Source organism: Hemitrygon akajei, chromosome 2 (assembly GCF_048418815.1).
Source record: "Hemitrygon akajei chromosome 2, sHemAka1.3, whole genome shotgun sequence".
NCBI lineage: Eukaryota > Metazoa > Chordata > Chondrichthyes > Myliobatiformes > Dasyatidae > Hemitrygon > Hemitrygon akajei.
Window position 1 is genome coordinate 32,689,058 of NC_133125.1, and position 26,706 is coordinate 32,715,763.

A 26,706-nucleotide genomic window follows, 5' to 3' on the forward strand; every position below is an offset into this window, starting at 1 on the left:
ACAAAGACATGAGTACAGTGCATAACGTGTTGAATTTAAAGTGAAAATAACGTGGCAATGGCTTCAGTTGGGAAAGTTGACAAACTTGACAGAGCTAATAAAAGCTGGCAATTGTATATTGAGAGGGTTGAACTGTATTGTAACGCAAACAATGTGGAGGAGCAAAAGAGAGCCCCTACACTTAGATTAATGAGCCCGAGAACATGCAGTCTCTTCCACAAATTAGTAACCCCTGGAAAGTCAGCAGGTAAGGTATTTACAATTACAATTTTACAAAATCACTTGAGCCCTAAACCATTGGTATTAGCTGAGAGAATCTCTACTAGTCAGGAAAGGACCTTTGTGATTGTGGTGCTGACTTGCAGCAACCTGAAAAACTTGAGCATGTAGATATTAAGAAAGAGGATGTGCTGGAGAGGATGTTTTGGAAAACATCAAGTTGGATAAGTAACTAGAACCAGACGAGATGCCCCAGGCTACTGTGGGAGGCAAGGGAGGAGATTGCTGAGCCTCTGGCAATGATTATTACATCATCAATGGGGACAGGAGAGGATTGGAGGGTTGAGAATGTTGTTCCTTTATTCAAGAAAGGGAGTAGAGATAGCCCAGGAAATTATAGACCAGTGAGTCTTACTTCAGTGGTTGGTAAGTTGATGGAGAAGATCCTGAGAAGCAGGATTTATGAACATTTGGAAAGGTATAATATGATTAGGAATAGTCAGCATAGCTTTGTCAAGGGCAGGTCGTGCCTTTCGAGCCTGATTGAATTTTTTGAGGATGTGACTAAACACATTGATGAAGGAAGAGCAGTAGATGTAGTGTATATGGATTTCAGCAAGGCATTTGATAAGGTACCCCATGCAAGGCTTATTGAGAAAGTACGGAGACATGGGATCCAAGGATACATTGCTTTGTGGATCCAAAAATGGCTTGCCCACAGAAGGCAAAGAGTGGTTGTAGACAGATTATATTCTGCATGGAGGTCGGTGACCAGTGGAGTGCCTCAGGGATCTGTTCTGTGACCCTTACTCTTCATGATTTTTATAAATGACCTGGATGAGGAAGTGGAGGGATGGGTTAGTAAGTTTGCTGATGATACAAAGATTGGGTGTGTTGTGGATAGTGTGGAGGGCTGTCAGAGGTTACAGCAGGACATTGATGAGATGCAAAATTGGGCTGAGAAGTGGCAAATGGAGTTCAACCCAGATAAGTGTAAAATAGTTCATTTTGGTAGGTCAAATATGATGGCAGAATATAGTATTAATGGTAAGACTCTTGGCAGTGTGGAGGATCAGAGGGATCTTGGGGTCTGAGTCCATAGGATGTTCAAAGCAGCTGCGCAGGTTGACTCTGTGGTTAAGAAGGCATACGGTGAATTAGTCTTCATTAATCATGAAATTGAATTTTGGAGCCAAGAGGTAATGTTGCAGCTATATAGGACCCTGGTCAGACCCCACTTGCAGTACTGTGCTCAGTTCTGGTCACCTCACTACAGGAAGGATGTGGAAGCCATAGAAAGGGTGCAGAGGAAATTTACAAGGATGTTGTCTGGATTGGGAAGCATGCCTTATGAAAACAGTTTGAGTGAATTTGGCCTTTTCTCCTTGGAGTGACAGAGGATGAGAGGTGACCTGATAGAGGTGTATAAGATGATAAGGGGCATTTCCTGTGGATAGACAGAGGCTTTTTCCTAGGGCTGAAATCGTTGCCACAAGAGGACACAGGTTTAAGGTGCTGGGGAGTATGTACAGAGGAAATGTCAGGGGTAATTTTTTACTCAGAGAGTGGTGAGTGCGTGGAATGGGCTGCCGGCAACGGTGGTAGAGGTGGATATGATAGGGTCTTTTAAAAGACTTTTAGATAGGTACCTGGAGCTTAGAAAAATCGAGGGCTTTGGGGAAGTCTAGTAATTTCTAAGGTAGGGACATGTTTGACACAACTTTGTGGGCCAAAGAGCCTGTATTGTGCTGTGGGTTTTCTATGTTTCTATGTTTCTAAGTGCTCCAAGATATCCCAGGAACACAATGTTACCTTGATGACATCATTGTGACTGGCAAAAGTGATAAAGAGCACCTTCAGTACCTTGGTAAAGTGCTTACTAGGCTGAGTGAGTATAGTCTGTGTGCAAAAAGAGAAAAATGTGAATTTTTCAAGAATGAAATCTCATATTGTGGACATGTCATTGACAAGCATGGTTTACACAAGTCACAAGAGAAGAATGAGGCAGAGCTGCAGGCACCCAAACTGGAAAACGTGTCAGAACTCAGGTCGTACTTGAGCCTGTAAAGTACTACCACAGGTTTCTTCCAAATACTGCTACAGTGCTGCATCCATTGAATGCACTGCTAACGAAAGGAGCAAATTGGGAATGGTTCGAAAGATGTGAAAGAGCATTCAAGGAAACAAAGAGACTAATAACATCGGATAAAGTGCTCACCCATTATGACCCATCCCTGCCCATCACCCTGACATGCCATGTGTCCCCTTATGGCACTGGAGCCATTTGAAAGATGGAAGATGAAAAATGGATCCAAACGCCCGAACGCACTATGAAAGATGGATCCAAATACCCAATTGCGTTTGTTTCAAGATCACTGATGAGTGCAGAACACAACTATGCACAGATTGACAGAGATGCCCTTAATCTTGTATGGGGAATAAAGAAGTTCCACCTCTACCTCTACAGCCAGAAGTTTATGCTAGTGACAGATCACCAGCACCTCGTGTTTATCTTCAATCCCAGGAAGGGAATACCAGTGATGTCTGCTACCCACTTACAACATTGGGCACTGTTCCTAGGAGCCAGCACTAATGACATGGAGTTCAATGCTACCAGGCAACATAGCAACATTAATGGCTTGTCATGTTGTCCAACTTTTGCAACTGAAGAAGTCATATTGTGACCCAGCAGAAGTGTTCCACGCAGCATTGCTGGAGCAGTTGCCAGTAACAAATTCAGAAATACAAAGAGAAACGAGAAATAACCTGATATTGTCAAAAGTCTATGACATCACCGTGGAAGGATGGCCAGCTGATGGTAACCCTATGTTTCCAGAGAACTCAATGAGACGAGACCAACTGTTGGTATGTCAAAAAACGATGATGTGTGGATTTCGTGTTGTAGTTCCCTCTAACATGCACAGCAGAGTGTTAGAAAGTCTGTATGAAGGACACCTGGGTACAGTCAAGATGAAGAGTCTCTTCTGGGGTTACATGTGGTGGCTGGGAAGAGATAAATGGGTTGAAAACTTGAGCAAAAGCTGATTGGGATGCCAAAAAGTTCAAAATGCGCCCCCTACAGGCATTGTTACACCCGTGGGAGTGGCTGTCATCACCATGGCAAAGAGTACATATTGACTCTGCTTAGCCATTCATGGACTCCATTTCCTGATTGGTGTGGATGCTCATTCGAAGTGGCTGGAGGTTATACCAATGAAGTCAACTATCTCAGCAAAACCTGTCTCTGCTCTGCAATCTATCTTCACCAGAAATGGTTTACCAGAACAAACTGTGAGTGACAACGGACCACAATACATGTCAGCAGAATCCCCACTGTTCATGAAGAAAAATGACATCAGACATTTCTAGTCAGCTCCTCACCACCCAACAAAGAATGGGTTAGCTGAAAGGCTTATCCAGACCTTCAAGAAGTCCATTAAAGTGATGGACAAGGAGGGCATTTCTCTACAGAACAAGATGGACAACTTCCTTTTTGTGTATCGGAACTCTGATCATGCGACAACAAATCAAACACCTGCAATGCTGTTCATGAACAGGAATCTGAGATCTCACATAGACCTCCTGAAACCAGATCTACGGAGCAAAGTGCAAAATAAACAGTTCCGCCAGTTGCCAAGTGAAGCAGCAAGGAGCTTTGAGAATAGATAGGAAGTCCTAGTGCATGATTACCAAGAAGACAAGTGAACACCTGGTTGGAATAGCTACAAGATTTGGACCACTGATGTACACAGTGGATGTTGGAGATCGGACTTGGAGATGGCAAGTGGACCAGATACTGGATGCTCACCTGAAGAACACACCTGAGTCGACCGCATCCAACAAGATGGACACATTACAGGCAAAGGACTTTCCTCTCAGTGATGATGTCACCGACAGCAATGTGACACTGGAAACTGAGAACATTATCTTAGACAAGTCATCTGCCAAACTTAATGCCACTCCACAGGTCCTGACATGCAACGAATACGTTATTGTTGACAAGACACCTGCCAAACCTGATACCACTCCACAGGTCCAGAGGCACTATCCTGAAAGAAACAGAGTTCCACCCAAAAGACTGAACCTTTAGAACTGTGAAGTTTGTTATGGACTGTCATTGTGAAGGCATACTTATTTGAAATATAGGTTTATGAAAGGGAAATTGAAAGTTTTGTACATGTACAGTTTTATGTTACATTAATCTAAAGGGGAGGAAGTGTAATGTATGGATCTGTTTCTTTTAGAACAATGACCACCCCTAGCACCACGTACTGATCTGTTGTTTGTGCATGCACTCTTGTCTACACGTGCACATTGTTCTCTCTCTGTGCAGTGTGAATACACCAGTTAAAGCCATCCCCCATGTCCATGCTTTTATTTAACATACATGTAGTTGTGCACAGACACATCAACCTGCCCCTTCAGTATTTCGTCAAATAAAGTGAATGACGTCACATTTCTCCACACTGTACTCCATCTGCCATGTTGTTGTATTGTCAAACTTCTTGAACTACTACAAGTTCATGTGAAACTTTGCAGATGAGAAAACTCAATCTATTCACTGAGAATGTAAGACTCAACATTTTAATGTGCTTTTAAAATAGCCATATCAATAGAGATATTTTCTAAAAGCACTGAAGAACATAAACCAGTGCCTAATAGCAATGTTATGTAATAGTTGGGTGAATAGTTGTGGCTGCCTGTGAAGAGACAAATCTCTAGGTTGTATAATGCATATAGACTTTGAGATGCTGAAGATGTTCTATAGGTCAGTTGTGGAGAGCGCCCTCTTCTTTGTGGTGGCGTGTTGGGGAGGCAGCATTAAGAAGAGGGATGCCTCATGTCTTAATAAGCTGGTAAGGAAGGCGGGCTCTGTCGTGGGCAAAGTACTGGAGAGTATAACATCGGTAGCAGAGCGAAGGGCGCTGAGTAGGCTACGGTCAATTATGGAAAACCCTGAACATCCTCTACATAGCACCATCCAGAGACAGAGAAGCAGTTTCAGCGACAGGTTGCTATCGATGCAATGCTCCTCAGACAGGATGAAGAGATCAATACTCCCCAATGCCATTCGGCTTTACAATTCAACCGCCAGGAGTAAGATATGTTAAAGTGCCGGGGTTAGGACTCAATGTATTTAAGTAAACTACTTAAGAACTTTTTAAAAGCTATTATTAATGCTTTTTGAGAGGGTGATTTTAGATGCATCTCATATTTTTACTGAGTTAAGTATTGTATGTAATTAGTTTTGCTACAATAAGTGTATGGGACATTGGAAAAAATGTTGAATTTCCCCATGGGGATGAATAAAGTATCTATCTATCTATCTATCTATCTAATAAATGTACTTTGAACTTTGAAGAGCAATAGCAAAGGTGAGAGTTCAAATACAAACCTGGAACACATGGTCACATTTGGCATAGAAGTTGAGAAGGGCTGGAGAAAATTGTTCAAAAATGTACTGAAGACTGCCCAAAGCAAGTGCCCAAAGAAGAACAAAGTGTTTCAACCTAAAAAAAAGTGTCTAAGCTCAGTCTGTCTCGATAGACGCAGGATGAAGATCAATCTTCATCAGTGAAAATTACAATGGAGGAGCTCGCACAGTATCAAAATCAATGAGCAGTGGAAGTTATGTAGCTTAAACAGTATGTGCCACAATAGGAAATCAACAATTTTTAAATTAAAGTGAAGCCGTTGATATGTGCACTGGTCAGCTGCACAAATTTTGTCCTGATTATGGACAAAATTTATTCAGGTGAGACACTGAAAGACTTACACCAGAGTCAAAAAGTAGAGCTACCAATCAGATGTAGAAAAAGAATTAATTCATTACAAAAAGCTTGGAAGAATGTACGGAGTGTGAACACTTCGCAGCTACCTCTTCTAGATTGAAGATGGTATTAAGGGGCACAAGACCCATACTTGTGTTAAGCCAAATGCCTATTTAAACTGGTGCCAGCTCTACAGAAGACTCAAGTCGAGATGCAGCTAAACAACCAAAAGTAATGCCATGTTGATCAAAATAAATAGAATGGCCACACCCTTTGTCATGCTGCCCAGAACAGATAATGAAAGCTCCTGACTTTGTAGTGATTATCATACTCATCTGAACTATATTCAATCAATACTAACTTTTGCCCACATCACACAATCTGAGTGCCAAAGTGGCAGCGATCAAGATCTTTACCAAATTGCTCAGGTTAAAATGTGGATAAAGAAAGCCAACACAATCGATACCCTCAAGGTCCTTTATATGTTTATCATGCTGCTTTGTAGGAAGAGGTCATCACTGAAGTAGGTCAGGCTACTGTGGATAAGATATTGGGCGGGATAATTACACATTCACTAACATCTCTAGAACAAAATGTTTCGATTGCATTTGCTAAAGGAAGAAGTTCCCAAACGCTGGAAGGTATTCAGGTTTCCTGAGCATCACGTCAAACTCCAGAAGAATGACTGCACCAGAGAAAGGATGTAGCTTACAAAGTTTAAGACTGAGACCAATGTCAAAGATTAAAGGGGGATTAAAACAAAGATGTTATTACCCTTTGATCTCTCCAAACAAAAAAAATTACTCTGCTCAATCCTAGTATCTCTTCAAGGTGTTCTGTTATTCTACACTCAGAGGTCACTTTGTTAGGTTAAGGAGGTACCTAATAAAGTGTCCACTGAGTGTATGTTTATGGCCTAACCCCAACCCTAATGCAAGATAGAGTGAAAAGCCTTTGTGTTAATCCAGGCCAATGACACCATGCATCAAGGTAGTAAAGAAGAAGCTGACTGCTGTTGCAGCTACAGAGCAAGTGAAGAGCAGAGGAGGTAAGTAAGATAAAGTGCAAGCACCACAGTGAGGTAGATAGGAGATTAAGAGTTCTTGGATAAACATGGGTCACCTACAGACTAGGACAGAGGATTTATAATGGGGAAGAAAGAAATAGCAGAGGAATTACATAAAACCCCTGCCTGATACTAGTGAAAATGAGGAACTAGTTATTAGTCAAAGAAGTTGGTGAGGTTGAAAACTGATAAATCCCAAGGGCCCAATATTCCACATCTCGGAGTTTTAAAAGAGGCAGACTGGATATAATTGATGCTCCAGTTATCATCTCACTGGGCTCTGTAGACTTTGGCATTGCTCCCATGGATGTGATGACACTATTTTTAAAAAGGAAACAAAATAGGGAACTATTGATCTGTTAACCCAAGGTCGGTGTTAAGGAAAATGCCGGTGCCTACACTCATTGGCCACTTTATTAGGTACACCTGTACACCTGCTCACTAAAGCAAATATCTGATCAGCCAGTGATGTGGCAGCAACTCAAAGCATAAAAGCATGCAGACATGGTGTGGGGGTTCAATTGTTGTTCAGACCAAATATCAGAATGGGGAAGAAGTGTGATCTAAGTGACTTTGACTGTGAAATGATTGTTGCTGCCAGATTGTTGATTTGAGTATCTCAGAAACGCCTGATCTCCTGGGATTTTCATGCACAATAGTCTCGAGAGTTTGCAGAGAATGTTGCAAGACACAAAAGGCATCCAGTGAGTGGCAGTTATGTGGGCGAAAATGCCTTGTTACTAAGAGAGATCAGAGGAGAATGGCCAGACTGATTCAAGCTGACATAAAGGCAACAGTAACTCAAATAATCACCTTTTGCAACTGTGATGTGCAGACGAACATCTCTGAAAATGCAACATGTCAAACCTTGAAGTGGATGGGTTACAGCATCAGAAGGCCGTAAACATACACTCAGTGGCCACTTTATTGGGCACCTCCTGTACCTATCAAAGTGACCTTTGAGTGTATAATGATGGCTTGAGAACACCTTGAAGAGGTAGCAGGATTGAGCAGAATGATTTTTTTTACATGGAAACTACTACAAGGATGAAAATATTGATGTGATAGCAATCAATATCATCCTGTAGCAGTTTGAGTCTATGGTGGGTTTTATTTGATGAAACTTTAAAGAATTAGCATGGCTCCAAATTGCTACTATTGCACTCTGCGAAGTCATGCAGATTTGCTTGGTAACAGTTGCAAGCTTGTGAAGTTCGATATAGGACACAGTGGTTTGACTTTCTGACGTTTTCTCTCTGCAAATACCATCTGCATTTGCTTTGGGCGTTTGATCTCTCAGCAACATATATACATGAATGAAACTCATTTTTTAACTTTGCCCAATGTGTATACCAGAGTAAACCAGCACACATGATATCATGTTTGTTTACTAGATGTCCTGGGCAATGTCAGTAACCTCATTTATAAAAGATACTCCATTGAATTAAAAATAGTTCACTGAAAATCTCTTCATACCTTCTTGTCTGGCTGTAGATCAATTGCCTACTAAATTTATTCAGCTGTACCATTGGGTTAGAATGTTCCTAAAGTCAATTGTGCTTTGCACAGCAGCATTTTTCCAGAAAAAAAAATTGCTTTGACCAAATATTTAGGTAGTGGTTAAATGGGTTAAGAGAAACAAGAAATAATTCTCAGGCAAAGAGATAAAATTACCATTGAATTATTCAATGTAGAGAATGTGACAGGAATATTAAAAGGTCTATTATCTCCATTCTTTACTTCAGCTGGGTTCTAATGTCTGTGACATTTTCAAATGCCATGGAGACTCCATACAGATCAATTAGAATACCACAAACAGTGAATATTGCTTTGAGAGTTAAGAAATCTCATCTGCAAATGTGAAATTAAAATAGTTTCTTTGTCTGCTTCACAGTACTACAAGAAGACAATGAACTTTAATAGCCTCCTAAAACTGCAGCACTGAAACAACCATTCAACCCAGCAGAACCATGATACAACGATACTTAACACAGAGAATCTCTCATTATCATTGAACACTATATATATATATCTTCTCCCTAGTTGTTCATTTTAAACACATCACCCACTGTGGTGAACTTACTTAACAGATTGTAAAAGCAATATCAAAAATATTAAATGTAGATTTAATATTAGGAGTGGGGAATAGGAGCTTGGTCAAAGACATTTGTCACAAGAGTGTCTTAAAAGTGGAGAATATGCTTTGGTGATGACTTTAGTGAAGGAATTCTGCATTGCAGGAGTCATAGAGTCATGGAGAAGTACAGCACAGAAATGGGCGCTTTGATCCATCTATTCTATGCCAAACCCATTTAAACTGCCTACTCCCATCGACCTGCATATCCCTTCATATCCCTACTACCTATGTACCTATCCAAACTTTTCTTAAATGTTGAAATCAAGCTCGCATTGACTACTTGTGCTGGCAGCTCATTCCACTCTTTCATGACCCTCTGAGTGAAAAGGTTTCCCCTCATGTTCCCCTTAAATTTCTCACCTTTCACCCTTATGCCAAGACTTCTAGTTGTGGTCCCACCCAACCTCAATGGAAAAAACCTGCTTACATTTACCCTATTTATACCCCTCATGATTTTGTATACCTCTATCAAATCTCCTCTCAGTCTTCTACATTCTGAAGTATACAGTCCTAACCTATTCAATCTTTCCTTATAACTCAGGTCATCCAGACCCGGCAAAATCCTTGTAAGTTTTCTCTGCACTCTTTCAAACTTGCTTACATTTTTCTTGTGGGTAGGTGACCAAAACTGCCCACAATACTCTAAATTAGGACTTTGATTGCTGAATGGATTTGGTTTGTTAAAAGAATTGGATCCAAGCCTGCGTATTGGGTGTTTTGGACGGATGGAAGAGGTGAATGCAACAAAATCAAGTGAGCAGAGCACAATAATATTGGATATGTTATGGCAAATAATTGGGATAATTATGGATGATCAGGATGCCGTTCTCTTTTGTGTGAGGAAGGGGTGAGGTTGATATTTCTCTCTGAATGACTTTCATGTTCTTTCTTTGCTTCATGGCTATCTGGAGAAGACCAATTTCAGAGTTGTATAAGGATATATGCTTTGCTAATAAATAAACCTTTGAACCTTTGTATATAAGTCCCAGCATCAGATTTAAATGTTGGGTCTTGGTCTGGAACAGATTATGAACACAAGAGTTTGGATGAAGGATACAAAGTTATATTCCTTTATTGCTATTAGAACACAGAAGGCAAATGAATACATTCAGTCTAAGCCAGCTTCAAGAAGAGCAATCCCATCATTTTTCTCCAATAATTACCCTCCACAGCCCTGAAATTTCTCTCTCAAATGTATATACAATTTTCTTTTGAAGGCCTTGATCTGGTAGTCGTTCCCAATCATAACTACCCTGCATAAAATGTTTTCCCAAACACCCACCTGTATAGTTTACATTGATTCTCTAATCCCTGAATTTTGAATCATTTGCAAATAGGAACTGCTTCCTGTGTATTTTTGATTGCTCTATAGGACTTCAAGAAAACCTTGTCTTATTCTAGCTGCGTTATGCTTAGCAGGGAGCATCATGCTCTGCCCATTTATATGCTTTATCTTCAAGGATCTAACTCTGGCTTGAGATTTCATAAAATTGCATATTACTTCTGTAGTTCATCTATTTGCTTTTGATAGTGGCATTCAACAGTTTCAGGCCTTTCTTTAAAGTACATGCCACTTAAAATCAGCAGCTCTATTTATACCATTGTCAGCTATTGTCACTGCTTCATTGTGAGAGAGTCCTTTGAGAATTTTGCACAAGGTTCTGAAGTTTTTGTTTACCACACATGATGAGTTACCTTAGATCCCTCTGGGAAGCAGCCCTTTACAGATGCTTGTGCATAATTCAGACCTTTGCTATGGCGCTAGATCACTGTCAAACTCTTGGATTGAGGATGGTTTTCTAATCATGGATTCTCTTCCTGGCACCTTCTCAGCACCCGATCCAAACCTCCAGGCCTTTTCTGTTGATTTGCTGTTCTTGTATTTCAGTCCTAATCATCAGTATTACATTCTTCGGTCATTTTGACATCTTTACCCATTTCCATTCCGGCTTTTGAATCTCATGGTTACTCTAGTTGACATCTCAGTTGCTGTGACTGTTGTTCCTAACACCCTACTGCTGCTGAGCAGCTTTTATTAGCAAATGTTTGGCCCCAGTGTAAACCCAGTGGGACTGATTTTGCTGGCTACAATTCTGACTGTTGGAACTGCAAGTCCATTTCTTTCAAATAATGCTCTTAATGTTTGACTCCAGTTTCTAAATCTGTACTGGTGAACAGTGAACCAAACTGTTTGCATAATTTAAACACCGGTGTGGTTAGACTGGAAAGGCAGGGTGTCGGGACTGGAGGCGAGGATCGGGTGGATTTCGCACTGAGGCTGTGACACTCCCCCCCGGCTGCTGTGTTTTGTGTCTGTGAGCTTCACGGTGATTTACCCTGCTAATATGATGAACTGAGACCAAGGCTTTGGGCCTACTCCGCGGATTCAACTTAAGGACTCAATCTGGTCCAGAATGCTGTTGCTAACTTCTATTGTTTACATAACTTCTGTTTTTGTTTTCTCTTTCTCTGTGGATCGGGTGCTGGTCTTTTTTTTTAATTGAGTTCTTCTGGGTTTCTTGACTTGTGTCTGCCTGTAAGCAGTCAAATCTCATGGTTGTATAATTTATATATTCTTTGATACTAAATGCACTTTGAATCTTGAACATGTTGAGTCTTCCTAGAAAGGTTTTGCATTAAATTGTCTGATATACAATGTACTGGTAGGGCAACACATTGTGGAAGCACAGAGTTACAATTTCCCAGCAAGTTGTATATATGCACTTGCAATCTCCTCCATTCATCATAATTAGGCCTCACACGTTTCTGATAGTGTATTGCAAAGTGTTCAATATTCACTATCTTTTCCCATTTTCTTCTCTATTTCTGGGTCTGTTGCTGCTGCATTAAATTTCTTACAGTTTCTCCACGGCCACCATCTCTGCATAAGAGGTCTCATGGTTCGGGTTATTAATCCTGCATCCTCTACTTTACATAATGACTGTAAGTCTCTATCATTAAAAATGGCTCTCTTCAATCATTACTTTGCTGTCCTTCTTTGTTGGATTGTTATTCCTGGTCACTGATCAGTCACCCCCGCTATGCCAGTGAACCTTTTGCCCCTCACTCCAAAAAGTACACTTTATTCATAAAAATCTTCAAGCATATAACATTGTACATTCATTGTGACAAGTAGAAGTAGAAGACACATTCTATTTGCTTACAGGACTTGTATCCTAGCAGTTCAAGATTTATCTCTCTTTCATATTCATTCCACAAGTGACAAAGTAGAAAAATAGAGGGTTATGCACTAGGGGAATTCTAGATAGTTTTTAGAGTAGGTCACATGGTCAGCACGACATTGTGGACTGAAGGGCCTGTAATGTGCTGTAGATTTCCATGTTCTATGTACTATGTTCTAAGTCTGGGAGGTTTTCACTTCTGCAGTCTTGTTACAGCATCTGCTAGCCTGAGACAGCTCATTTCCTTCCTCTCCCATCCCATTGCAAAGAGTCGAAGGCAATGGTCAAACTGAAAGCAAAGTACTTCTCCACTAGGCACACAGAGAGCACGTTGCCCTCCAAACCAACAAATCCAAGTTCCCTATTGCAAATTAATCCTAAGACTGTTGGTCCCTGGGAACAGTCTACTATAATTTTTCCAGTTCCACTTCCGCATTGCAGGTTCAGACTCCGATTCAGAGTTATTTATCACACGTACATCAAAACATATGGCGAAGTATGTCATTTGCGTTAATCACTAACACACCTATGGTGTCACCACCCATTCTGGTGCCAACATCGTGAGCCCACAACGCTCAGCAGAACAACACAGAACACACCTAGCAACAAAGCAACAACAGCAAATCAAAATGCTGGAGGAGCTCAGCAAGCCTAGCAGCATCTATGGGAAATAGTACAGTCGACATTTCAGGCCAAGATGTCAACTGTACTTTTTTCCATAGATGCTGCCAGGCCTGTTGTGTTCCTCCAGCATTTTGTGCATGTTCCTTGGATTTCCAGCTGTGGTGAACTACCTATACCTGCCTGGACATGCCCCCTGATGACTGCTCCTGTGGCTCCTCCCACAGACCCCTGTATAAAGGTGATGGAGGTCTGAGCCCGGCCTCTCAGTCTCCAGGATGTAGTATGGTGGTCACTCACTGCTCGTTCCTTTTTCCAGTCAATAAAAGCCGATACCTCACCTTTACGTCTCAGAGTGAGTTATTGATGGTGCATCACCAGCATCTGCTATAGTCTCTTCTTTCTGAACAACAAAACAAGTCCTGCACCTCCCTCCCACTCACCCACCCATGCACACACACAGTCCTCTAACCCCAAGACAACCATCCTCTTCGTTCTCTTTGCTCTCTAACTGTCAGCAGACTAGTAGGTTCACATACACTAAGCCTACAACATTACTTTTGTGATACCCACACTCACAATGATACCCTAACCATGGTGCTTACAGGCTAACTGTAGTCTTTAGCCACTCTGCCATCAGATGCAGGGAAACCATTCAACATGCACATTTCCATATCTTCATTAACTTCAGAGCATCTCTCAGGGCGCATTCGGTCAGTGTGTTCCCTTGCCTTCAAGCAGACTAGGGATACTATTTTTCAGTATCAGCCACTGCTTGCTCCTACAAACTGATAGCAGATGTCCAGGTTTATTACAAATGTGACAGCAGGCTGCTTTAAATATGCAGACAGAACTACATGGTATCATGTGACTCAGATTTCCCATCTCTCATATTTCTGGGACTAGCTGGTTTCTTACTAAAAGCGCCTTTTAATTTTATTTAGAGATACAGCATGCTCACAGCCCCTTCTGGCCCGGCATGCATAGCCCAATCCCTTTCTGGCCCAACGAGACAGCACTGGCCAATTACACTCATCTGACCAATCGGCATGCTAGCCCATATGTCTGGAATGTCGGAGGAATCTGGAGCAGCTCCTAGTCAGAGGCAGAACATACAAATCCCTTCCAGACAGAGACAGAATTGACCCTGGGTCACTGGTGCTGCAAAAGCATTAAGCTAACAGCTACTCTATCGTGCAAATGTCTTCCTGATTGAGAAACATGGCAAGTGTTGACATCAGCCTTGTAATCTCACATCAGCACCATGATTTTTCAATTCCATTTCCATCAAAACTGCTATTCTCCTTACCCTCTCAAAAATTAGATCATATGTGCATACTTTGTGACTTTTGTGGGAAAAATGCAATGACAGCTTGCATGTTGAAGAGTTTGTCTTGCATTCTTTTGTCACTTAATGCACACATTACTCTGCCCCTCGGAATTTTGTCAAGAGCAAATTCATCCTACATACATACCCCCTAATACTCACAATCTCAAAGTTCAAAGGTCAAAGTTGATTTATTGTCAAAGTACATATATATCACCATTTAGAACCATGAGATGCATTTTCTTGCAGGTTTTCAGAGTAGAACAAAGACATACAATAGAAGCAATGAAAAAGTACACACAAATACTGACAAGCACCCAATGTGCAAAGGAAAACAAACTGCAAGGACAAAAAAAACAAATAAGAAAGAGAGAAAGAAAGAGAGGTTCAGGAAGTTCAAAGTAAACTTATTATCAAGGAACATATTTACAACCCTGAGTTTGTTTGCTTATGGGCATACTCAATAAATTCATAATAGAATAAAAACCACAATAGAATCAGTGAAAGACACACAACTTGGTCATTCGACCAGTGTACAGAAGACGCAAACTGTGCAAATACAAAAAGAAAGACATAATAATAAATAAATAAATAAATAAGCAATAAATATCAAGAACATGCAATGAGAGTCCTTGAAAGTGAGTCCATAGGTTGTGCGATATATTTCAATGATGGGCCTTTGATTCAAGACCCTGATAGTTGAGGGGTAGTAACATTCCTGAACATGGTGGTGGGAGTCCTGAGGCTCCTGTACCTTTGTTCTGATCGTAGCATCGAGAAGAGAGCATGTCCTGGGTGGTGGGGATACCTGATGATGGATGTTGCTTTCCTGCAACGATGTTTCATGAATACATGTTCAATGTGGGGAGGACTTTACTAAAGACTAAAAACTAGGAGAAAGAGCGAAAGAAAGATGGAAAAAGGGCTTAGAACATGAATTGTAGAGTCCTTGAAAGAAAGCCCATTGGTTGTGTTTAGTGATCAGTATTGTAGTGAGTGAAGTTATCCATGCTAGTTCAGGAACCTGATGGTTGAAGTGTCTACACCTGCTAGTAAAGAACCTGAAGCTCCTATACCTCTTCCCCGACGGTAGCAGTGAGAAGAAGGAATGATGGTGGGCTCTTTGCCGATGGATGTTACTTCCGTGTGACAGCACTCCTTGTACATGGGCTCAATGGTGAGGAGGGCTGCACCCTTAATGGGCTGGACTATATCCGCTATTTTTTGTAGGCTTTTGCCTTCTTGGGCATTGGTGTTCCCATTCCAGGCCGTGATACCAACAGTCAGGATACTCTCCACTGTGCAGCAATAGAAATTTCTCAAAGTTTTGGATGACGTGACAAATCCGCGCAAATCTCTAAGTAGAGGAACTTCCATGCCTTCTTTTAAATGGCACTTACAAGTTGATTCCAGGACAGATCCTCAGATATGATAATGCCCAGGTATTTAAAATTACCGGTCTCTCCTTCCACCCTCGTGGACCCCTGATTTCTTACTGCTGTAGTCATAAACAGCTCTTTAATTTTGCACCAGCTGTCTCCACCAAAACTCATTCAAGCACCAAACAACCAACCCAGCAGCATCCAGAATATTTCAATCTCATCAGAGAATTAGGTTTCCGTTCTAAATTAGACCTTTCTATCACCAACGGGAGAATTGTAGATTTGTATTTGATGACCATTGATTTGCATCAATTGTTTCATTAGCAAATTTTCTTTTCATTTTAGTGAACTGATACAATTTGACCGATTAGATTATTTATGACTTAGTGTTTTACTGTCAAACTTATCCAAGTAGATAGCACAAGTCAATTATGACATTAGAAATAAGTATTCTTCTCATCCTGCACAACAGTGACACCTTTAGGAAAAGGGAGCCATGAATCTTTTGAACAATAATCAATACAAAAGCAAACAAAAATCTTCAAAGCAATCATGGGAGATCATGTCTTATTAATCTGATTGATTTTTTTTTGATGAGATAACCAAGAAAGTTGATGAGGGCGGGACAGCAGACATGCTTTTAGACTCCAGAAAGACCTTTAATAAGGTTCCACCTGATAGGCTGCTCTGGAAGATTAGATTGCATGGAATTCGGGTAGAGCTGCCTAATTGGCTTGATGGTAGAGGGCAGAGAGTGACAGTAGAAGGTTGCTTCCTGGGGACCCATGTCTAGTGGCGTGCCTTAGTCATCAGTGCCAGTCCCATTTCTGTCTGTCATCTAGTATATCAATGTTTGGACAAGAATATACATGAAACCCCATTTTCAGTAGGCATCTCTGGAAAACCAGCCTGTTGGCCCCTTGCTAACAGCCACTGGATTCTGCGAAGAAACCCACCTTTCTCAGGCGTCATACGTCTGGGGCGTATACAACTTGCATCCTGCCAAATCCATGAGGTTGGGATATCTCGCCCATCCGGACCCCAGTTTGTGTGAATGCAGTGTGACTTACTACCCCAACAAGAAATAACAGATCGTACACTGCATACAATTACAAAGAAGTATATTTAAGAACATTAATTTAAGCAGTTATTAAATGAAAGAAAGAAAAAAATAAAAAGGGTCCATTACTCTTAAACAGTCAAATGTGCACTTAAGCTGGAGCTCATCTTGAACTTGTCTGTTACTCACGCGCTGGACCCTCGGTCTGCATGAAGGCACACACCACCTTCTGAATGTCGCTCAGAATCCATCTCCAACAAACAGGTCTCCCACAGGAGTGTTAGCCCTTCCTCCTTGAAGCCATTCATCTACACAAAGCACCTTGTACAACAGGGATGGCATCCTCAGCCATCTTTCCTCCTGTTTTCCCCCAGCTCCCGCCGACACAGACCTTCAACTCAGCATTCTCCAGAACCTTCTCCCAATTCCACTGTCCTGATTGGCTGACAGCACATTCCTAAGTTGAATAACAAGCCCCTTTGTTCAAACCCAAACGAGCTGAAAGCAGAACAGACTGCTCTTACAGAACTGCTAAAATGAAATACCTACAGCATAGCAGTAAAAATCCTAACCAGGATGTTACATACACGCAAGGCATGGTTAGTAAGCCTGCAGGTAATGTTGAATGCAGGTAATGCAGGTGGTGATGTGGAGAACATATACGCTATCAAAAATGACAGGGGTTCTTGATCAGTTGAGTAAATAGGCCAAGGAACGGCAAATGGAGATTTTAATTCAGATCGCTGCAATGTGCTTCGGGAAGTTAAATTCAGGTAGGACTTCCACAGAGAATGAGAGGGCTCTGGGGAATGTTGAAACCAGAGGGAACTTGGAGTACAAGAATATTTTTCCTGAAAGTGGAGTCATAGGTAGACAATGTGATGAGGAATGCTTCTGGCTTCATGAGTCAAGGTTTTGCTTATAGAAGTTAAGAGGCAATGGTGCAGTTATATATGATGCTGATGAGGCTGCACTTGAAGTACTGTATTTAGTTTTGGTCACCCTTCTACAGAAAAGTTTTACAAGGATGCTGCCAGGTCTTGAAGGACTGAATTATAAGGGGAAGATTTTATTCTTGCTGGGGAGAGGGGTTGAGCCTGAAGCACATGTGCCCAAGAAGACATGTTCAAACAATTTGTTGGCACAGACATGAAGTGCTACCCCGTGATTCTTTAAACCCCACCCATATCAAAAAGATACAGAATGATTATCTTCATTGCTAATTGAAGCAGCAAATGTTTTTTTCACAGCCCAAGAGCAAGAGATGGTTTTTCTTGAGACTTGACTTTAGTCAGACAGTTATGAAAACTTGACACTGGATGATCCATTTTGAAATTCTTAAAGACCTGGTGTACAGATCAGTATTTAGATAGTAAACTGTTGGGGCAGCTGACATTGGCTTTGCTCTTCTTATATATTTTTTCTTCTGTCATTTGTGAGTGAACACTGGAACTTCTGTATAATAATGGTAAGTACTCTGTGTAATTTAGCACCTCCATAAGTTTTATTTTTTCACAATAAAAAAAATTATTTATATTAATAAAACCATGTTATTTAAGTTTTTTGTTGAGATATCTTTAAATTGTGTTTAACCTTTTCAGCTCATTCAGAAAATCAGATACACCTTCAATTAAATAAAAATGTTTAAATGATGGGAGAACTGGCAAAGATTTTCAAGAGTGTCAAGATTTGACATGATAAAATAAGTTATCATTAGCATTTTGCAAATTATGAGAAAGCATTATGCACCTTATGTTCTAAAACAGTGGTGTGTGGGTCTTCCACCGTAAAGCAGCACCGTGAAAGCACCGTGAAACTGATCACAAAAGTGAGCAAGGACAAAAGGAACAAAGTTCATGAGAAATCAGCAACAAAAATGCAGTCCATTATTTTGATGGCATTTATTTCAGGTAGTTCAAACCTGAAAGATAATTTCTAGGTTTCAAGGATTTATTGCTCGACATGGGAAAACCACTCAGTGGTGGGGAATATGTTAAAGAATTATTGCTGAGTATGCTCCTTTCTTTTTGATGGTTTTACACACAAAAATTACTAGCACATTATGGATTTGTCAGAGAGCAGAAACACAATAAAAAGTAGAATATTAATGATGGGAACAAATGTAGCAGAACAGCTAACAAAGGATACTAGTTCATGGAAATGTATTTCTATTCGTCTTAGTGCTACATCATCAGCTGTGCCAGCCTTTCCAACTGATGGAGCACCTGACATGACTGGTAAAGAAGCAGGTTTTGTCAATCTGTGTGCAAAATATGTTGGACATCCATTGGATAAGCTTGCCTTGTATCATAAATGAAGAGGCTTTGTGTGCAAAATCGGGCCTTCAGGAACTTGGAGAAATGATGAAAATTGTGACCAAATCAGACAAGTTCAGAAGTTACTGAGCAAGGTACTTTCATCAACACATTCATGTGAGTTGTTGTTTTCAATGATGACCTTGGTCAAGTCTAATTATTGGACTAATGTCATTGATGCAACCAGTGCTATGTGCCTAGCTCTCAAAGCAACAAATCCAAGCCTGATATAGACAAAAGCTTGTCATCGATAGTGTAGTAATAAAAGTCTGAGAATAGAGTGTGTTTATTTTCCTTTCCTTGATCTTTTATGAATATGTACCAAAGCTTATAATTGTGTTTTCACATTTCTTATGTTATATCTGAGGTACAATAACTATACTATTTAGAAATGATGTTATTTTGCAATTGTATTTTAATAAATTAATACTAATAATTATTGAACTGGTTTTCTAAAATGCTTTGTTCATTTCAATCTGTCTCTGTCATACTTTTATTAATAGTAAAACAATAAAAACACAGAAATAAGCAACAGAACTCTTTCCTTTAAAAAAATCCATAATTATTATTACTAATTTATCAACCAATGATAATCTCTGCCCAAGATTACCATGACAAGCAAGAGAATTTTAGAAGATTATTCCCAATTTGAGCACACACTACAAAAAGCATTCTCAATTTGGCTGCCCTGCGTTTGAGCATAGGAGATTGGGAAGTGATCTTACAGAGGTGTATAAAATAACATAGGCTGTAGATAGGGTGAATGAACTCGGTTTTCTCCCCCGTAATTAGAGTATCAAGAACTAGAGGTTTAAGGCGAGAGGGGAAAAATTTAAGAGGAACTTGATGGGCAACTGTTTTTGAATATTCAAAGAGCGGTATCTACACAGAGTCAGCTGCCAAAGGAAGGCACAATAACAACTTAAAAAAAAATCAGACAAGTACATGGGTTGGAAATGGTCAAAGGTTAATTTATTACCAAAGTGTACAACTCTAAAATTCTTCGCCAGATAGCCATGAAACCCAAGAAAGAAAAAAAATGGCAACATGATCAACAAACACCCAAATTCCTCCTCTGCACACAAAAATGGAACGGGCACATTGACCCCAAATCCCCCTACCCCCCACCTCCTCCCATAAAATACATACACAAAAACAAGGAAGACTGAGCGAAAAACACGGAATATAAAAAACTGTAAGACTGAGAGAAGCCTATTGTCCAAGTCTGTATCTAAAATGCAGAAAACCTGGGTAACATTCTCAGGCACAGCAGCAGGCCCTCCCCTCTTCAGTAGCAGAGCGATTCCCCAGAGATCAAAAGGCAGCTGACACTCACCTTCTACCGTTGCCTCAAAGTTTCAGTCGCCCTCATCACTTTAATCAATAAACAATGGAAGCTTTAATCGGTGATGTGAAGTCAAATGTCATTTTAGAAGGTTACAACCAAGCACTGGCAAAGGGATTAGCTTGGATGGGCATCTTGGTTGGCTAGGCCAAAGCAGCTGTTTTTGTGCTGTTTAACACTATAAAGAAACTAGAGAATCTAGTAAATTGTTCTAGGTCCTAGATGGAAATTTATTTTAAGGTTCAATGGGTAGGTGTACAGTTTATAATCCCATTAATAAAGGTGGCCAATATTATAATGAATGTTAAGGCAATTATTGCAAGCACACAGAGGACCCAAAACCAGTGCATTAGCTAGTACATCCACAGCTTAGCACAATCACGGAAGGAACAGACATAATTAAACAGCCAATGATTATATTAATAATGAGGAGTCTGACCAAGCAACTTGCGTTACTGTAGCATTGTAAAATATTCCAAATCCCTTGACAAGTATCTTATGAGGATTTAACACCAATCAATTGTAATTATATTGATATTCTCAACAAAAATTCACCTTTTCCAAAGATAAACTGAAACTTCATTTAACAATATTGCCCGAACCACATAATTGAGTGATGAAATAAATAAACTCTAGGCACGGCTTGATAGTGGAATATTTTCTCTGGTCACGTTCCCAATACTGCAGCTTATGTTCTTTAACATTGTATAGAGAAAACCTGGGGCTGAACAGTTTATTCATCACAGCTCCGATTAATCCCTACAACTGATAGGAGTAAGATAAAATAAGATACACACGTTAATTTAGAAAATGATACTAGTGTAAATGCAATTTGTAATGGTCAATTATGAAATTATTCCTTAGTTTTAAACAGGGAGGGTGGCAAGTATTTTTCTAGTGCAGTAATGAGTAATTATTTATTACAATAAATATGGTCAACACCAAAAAAGTACAACAGGCTGCAATAATTTTTTTTAAACATGCTGTTACATTCTATCTTTAAATAATTGCCATCTTTTTCCTGACCACATATTAGACATAATTTTATTTTCACACACAACAAAATGCAATTGTGTATTCTGGCATCCAGACTTAATATAAATTTCAAGAAGGAATAATTTTATTTCTAATTTGTATTTTCTAAACTCCTCTCAGATAACCCTGAACCTTGAATAAATACAACCTATCTTTCAGACCTGTCTTTCCTCTCTGTTGCTCCTACCACAAAAGTTCTTATTAGCATCATTTGTTATTAAATCACAGCAGCCTGGACAGCCAGTGGCCTGTCAAGTCATCAGTTCTTTCACATCTAAATTAAATTGCATACAAAATCCCATTATGCCTGCGAATAAAGCCCGCTCTTTGTAAATGTTATCCCAGCAGATAACCTGGCCGTTTTCACTTTAATGAAACCATTAATCAATTCACAGTATGCATACTTGGACTTTAGGTGAAGGCCATTTAACATTGTGTTTAATCCAGTGCTGCAAACCATGCCATCATTTTGGCATGAATAAAATTTTTTGGGGTGATATTTGTCATGTTTGAAGGGGCCTGACACTTCATTAGTCACAAGCTGACTGCTTTGCATTAGTGAGAGTCCAGGGAAAAACAATCAACAATGCAGACAGAAACTATTCCATTTCAGGAATCATTTGCTGGTTTATTTTCTGACTGAAAGACATAAGAAAAATGGGTAATGAACTATTCCACGTGGCCATTGCACAACACGTTCAAAACAACAAAACTGAATGGATTATTCATGAAAATATCTTACAGTATCAAATTTCAGTAGATCTCCTCACTCACATAACACTAAAAGCAAATGAACCAAAATGCCAATAAATGGGAAAGAAATCTTGATTTCATTTTAATTGTCCAGCCTCACCAAGTCTAACTAATAGTTCATGCCAATACATTTGAATAATGCTAATATATTATATGCCAAAATATTAGTGGCATCTAATTTCTATTCAATGGAGCTTTGAATAAATTAAAATAGAATGTATTTTAGAGGATATAATGATAATTTTGAACAACATAAGCTTTTTAAAAATGAAAGAGTTAAATATCTTCCACTGAATCAGTCCTAATTCTAAAATTTGCTTTAAATTCCTTTTTCTGCTGCACACTCAACTAATAGTAATGAATATCCCGAGATCAAAAGCTTGTATTGAACCTTCTATCACCACCCCCTGTCCCCTCCTCCTTTCCTTTCTCCTCTGGTCCACTGTCCTATCCTATAAGACTCTTTCATCTCCAGCCCCTAACTTTTCCTGCCCACCTGACTTCACCTATCACTTTCTTGCTTTCCTCCTCCCCCTCCTCCCACCTTTTTATACCGGCACTTTTCCACCTCCTTTTCCAGTCCTGAAAAGGGGTCTCAGCCCAAAACATCAACTGTTGTTTATTCATTTCCTCAGATGCTGCCTGACCTGCTGAGTTTGGCCATCATTTAGTAGTTGTTGCTTTGGATTTCTAGCATCTGCAGACTTTCTCATATTATGTAGCACCTCTATGTTGTATTTCAATCTTCCATCAAGCACAAACCACAAAAACCCAAGGCTTAGAGCAGGATAAATACTTGGTAGCACTTGGTAGTACTCTTTCACTCATCACATACCAGAGAAAGAGCATAATGACTGATATATTTATATAAACCATTTCATCTGTTTTTTTCATCCAATATTATGTTCACTGAAGGATATTAATTACACCACAAATGGCAAACTTGCATTATATTCTTATGGATATTTCAGAGTTACAAAAGAACTGTTACACAAGAACATAAGGAGCAGGGTTAGCGCAACCAGCCCCTCAGACCAACACTGTTATTCAAGAAGATTATGACTGACAATTTTGATTTTGGACCAAAGGGTCGGATTTTGTGTTTTGTGACTCTATCACTGCATCTATTGATTCCTCTTTATTGAACTTGAATGTTAAATCTTCAAAGATCTCTAGCAAACTCATCAAATAGTCTTTTCTCTTCAAATATCTTTAAATGTCTTGTGATGGCCTCTTTAATACTGGTTTTATCATCTTCCCCAGTGACAGATGTTATGTAAGATATAATAGTTTCTTGCTTTCTTCCTTTCCTTTCTCGAGCAATGCTACACAGATACTGGAGATGAGACCCTCTCCAAATAGCATTGCATTGAGATTACAACTAATCCATCTACTGTCTCTGCAAAGTACACAAATTGCTGGAGGAACTCAGCAGGTCAGGCGCATCTATGGAAAGGAAAAGACAGCCAATGTTTCAGGCTGAGACCCCTCTTCCGGACTGAGAAGGAAGGGGGGGAAGATGCCAAAATTAAATGGTCAGGTGAGGGGAAGAAGGCTAGCTGGAAGGTGATAGGTGAAACCAGGTGGGTAGCAAAGGTCAAGGGCTGGAGAAGAAGGAATCTGATAAAAGAGACTAGAGCGGATCATAGGAGAAAGGCAAGGAGGAGGGGACCCAAAAGGAAGTGGTAGGCAGTGAGAAGAGGTAAAAGGTCGAAGTGGGGAATAGAGGAAGTAGTGTGGGGGAGAGGGGGGACAGTCTCATCAAAAGGGGAAATCAATATTCATCCCACTGGGTTGGAGGCTACACAAACAGAATACAAGATGTTGCTCCTCCACCCGGAGGGTGAACACATCTTGGCACAAGAGGAGGCTGCAGACCAACATGTTGGAATGGGAATGGAAATCAGAATTAAGATATTTGGCCAAATGGAGCAGAGGTGCTCGATGAAGCAGTCCCCCAAGTTGTGTCAAGTCTCTCCAATATAGTGCCCTTTAATATCCTGGGATGCAGTTATCATATCTGGGTGTCTATCAGACTTGAGTGCTTTAGTCTGCTTATAATATGTCTCGTAATTGTTTTATGTTTCTTCCTCCATATAGCTCCTTTGATAGTTTGTTTATTGAATGCTTTTGGAGTCTTTTACAATTAAGATCTATCCACAATGATTATTTACAATGTGCTTTTTCTTAATTTCCCATTATTAATTCCCACCCACTAAGGAATCAAGTTCCCTCTACTCATGTCCTTTTTATATACCTAGAGAAACTTATTCTGTTTGTTTTCATGATACTAGCTGCTTGGCTCTCATACTCTATGTTCTTCCAACTTATAATATATTTTGTCATCTTTTGCTGCTGTCCACATTTTTCCCAATCCTCAGGCTTAAATCTAATATTTTAACATTGTCTGATATTCTTTCCATGTAATACACCCTAAACTTTCTAATTAATCACAATGTTGCATCATTCCCATTGGGTTTTCCTTTCACAATTGCAGAAACCTTTACTGACATTTACCAGCTATTTACTGTTCTTCTCTTTAATTTAGTTTCCAGTCCGCCTCAGTCAGCTCTTGTAACTGACTTTATTGAAGTTTAAAACACTGAAGTTCAAAGTAAATTTTTTTAATCAAAATACATATATGTCACCACATCCAATCCTGCAATTCATTTTCTTGCAGACATACTCAATAAATTAATAATAGAATAATAACCATAATGTAATCAATGAAAGATCACATCAACTTGGGTATTCAACCAGTGTGCAAAAGACAACAAAGACCAAATACAAAAAGAAAGAAATAATAAGAAGTAAGGAAGCAATAAAGAACATAGAATAGTACAGCACATTACAGGCCCTTCGGCCCACAATGTTGTGCCGACCTTCAAACCCTGCCTCCCATATAACCCCCCACCTTAAATTCCTCCATATACTTGTCTAGTAGTCTCTTAAATTTCACTAGTGTATCTGCCTCCACCACTGACTCAGGCAGTGCATTCCACACACCAACCACTCTCTGAGTGAAAAACCTTCCTCTAATATCCCCCTTGAACTTCCCTCCCCTTACCTTAAAGCCATATCCTCTTGTACTGAGCAGTGGTGCCCTGGGGAAGAGGCGCTGGCTGTCCACTCTGTCTATTCCTCTTAATATCTTGTACACCTCTATCATGTCTCCTCTCATCCTCCTTCTCTCCAAAGAGTAAAGCCCTAGCTCCCTTAATCTCTGATCATAATGCATACTCTCTAAACCAGGCAGCATCCTGGTAAATCTCCTCTGAACCCTTTCCAATGCTTCCACATCCTTCCTATAGTGAGGTGACCAGAACTGGACACAGTACTCCAAGTGTGGCCTAACTAGAGTTTTATACAGCTGCATCATTACATCGCGACTCTTAAACTCTATTCCTTGACTTATGAAAGCTAACACCCCATAAGCTTTCTTAACTACCCTATCTACCTGTGAGGCAACTTTCAGGGATCTGTGGACATGTACCCCCAGATCCCTCTGCTCCTCCACACTACCAAGTATCCTGCCATTTACTTTGTACTCTGCCTTGGAGTTTGCCCTTCAAAAGTGTACCACCTCACACTTCTCCGGGTTGAACTCCATCTGCCATTTCTCAGCCCACTTCTGCATCCTATCAATGTTTCTCTGCAATCTTCGACAATCCTCTACACTATCTACAACACCACCAACCTTTGTGTCGTCTGCAAACTTGCCAACCCACCCTTCTACCCCTACATCCAGGTTGTTAATAAAAATCACAAAAAGTAGAGGTCCCAGAACAGATCCTTGTGGGACACCACTAGTCACAACCCTCCAATCTGAATGTACTCCCTCCACCACGACCCTCTGGCTTCTGCAGGCAAGCCAATTCTGAATCCACCTGGCCAAACTTCCCTGGATCCCATGCCTTCTGACTTTCTGAATAAGCCTACCATGTGGAACCTTGTCAAATGCCTTACTAAAATCCATGTAGATCACATCCACTGCACTACCCTCATCTATATGCCTGGTCACCTCCTTGAAGAACTCTATCAGGCTTGTTAGGCATGATCTGCCCTTCACAAAGCCATGCTGACTGTCCTTGATCAGACCATGATTCTCTAAATGCCCATAGATCCTATCTCTAAGAATCTCTTCCAACAGCTTTCCCACCACAGACGTAAGGCTCACTGGTCTATAATTACCTGGACTATCCCTACTACCTTTTTTGAACAAGTGGACAACATTCACCTCCCTCCAATCCTCCGGTACCATTCCCGTGGACAACAAGGACATAAAGATCCTAGCCAGAGGTTCAGCAATCTCTTCTCTTGCCTCGTGGAGCAGCCTGGGGAATATTCCATCAGGCCCCGGGGACTTATCCGTCCTAATGTATTTTAACAACTCCAACACCTCCTCTCCCTTAATATCAACATGTTCCAGAACATCAACCTCACTCATATTGTCCTCACCGTCATCAAGTTCCCTCTCAGTGGTGAATACCGAA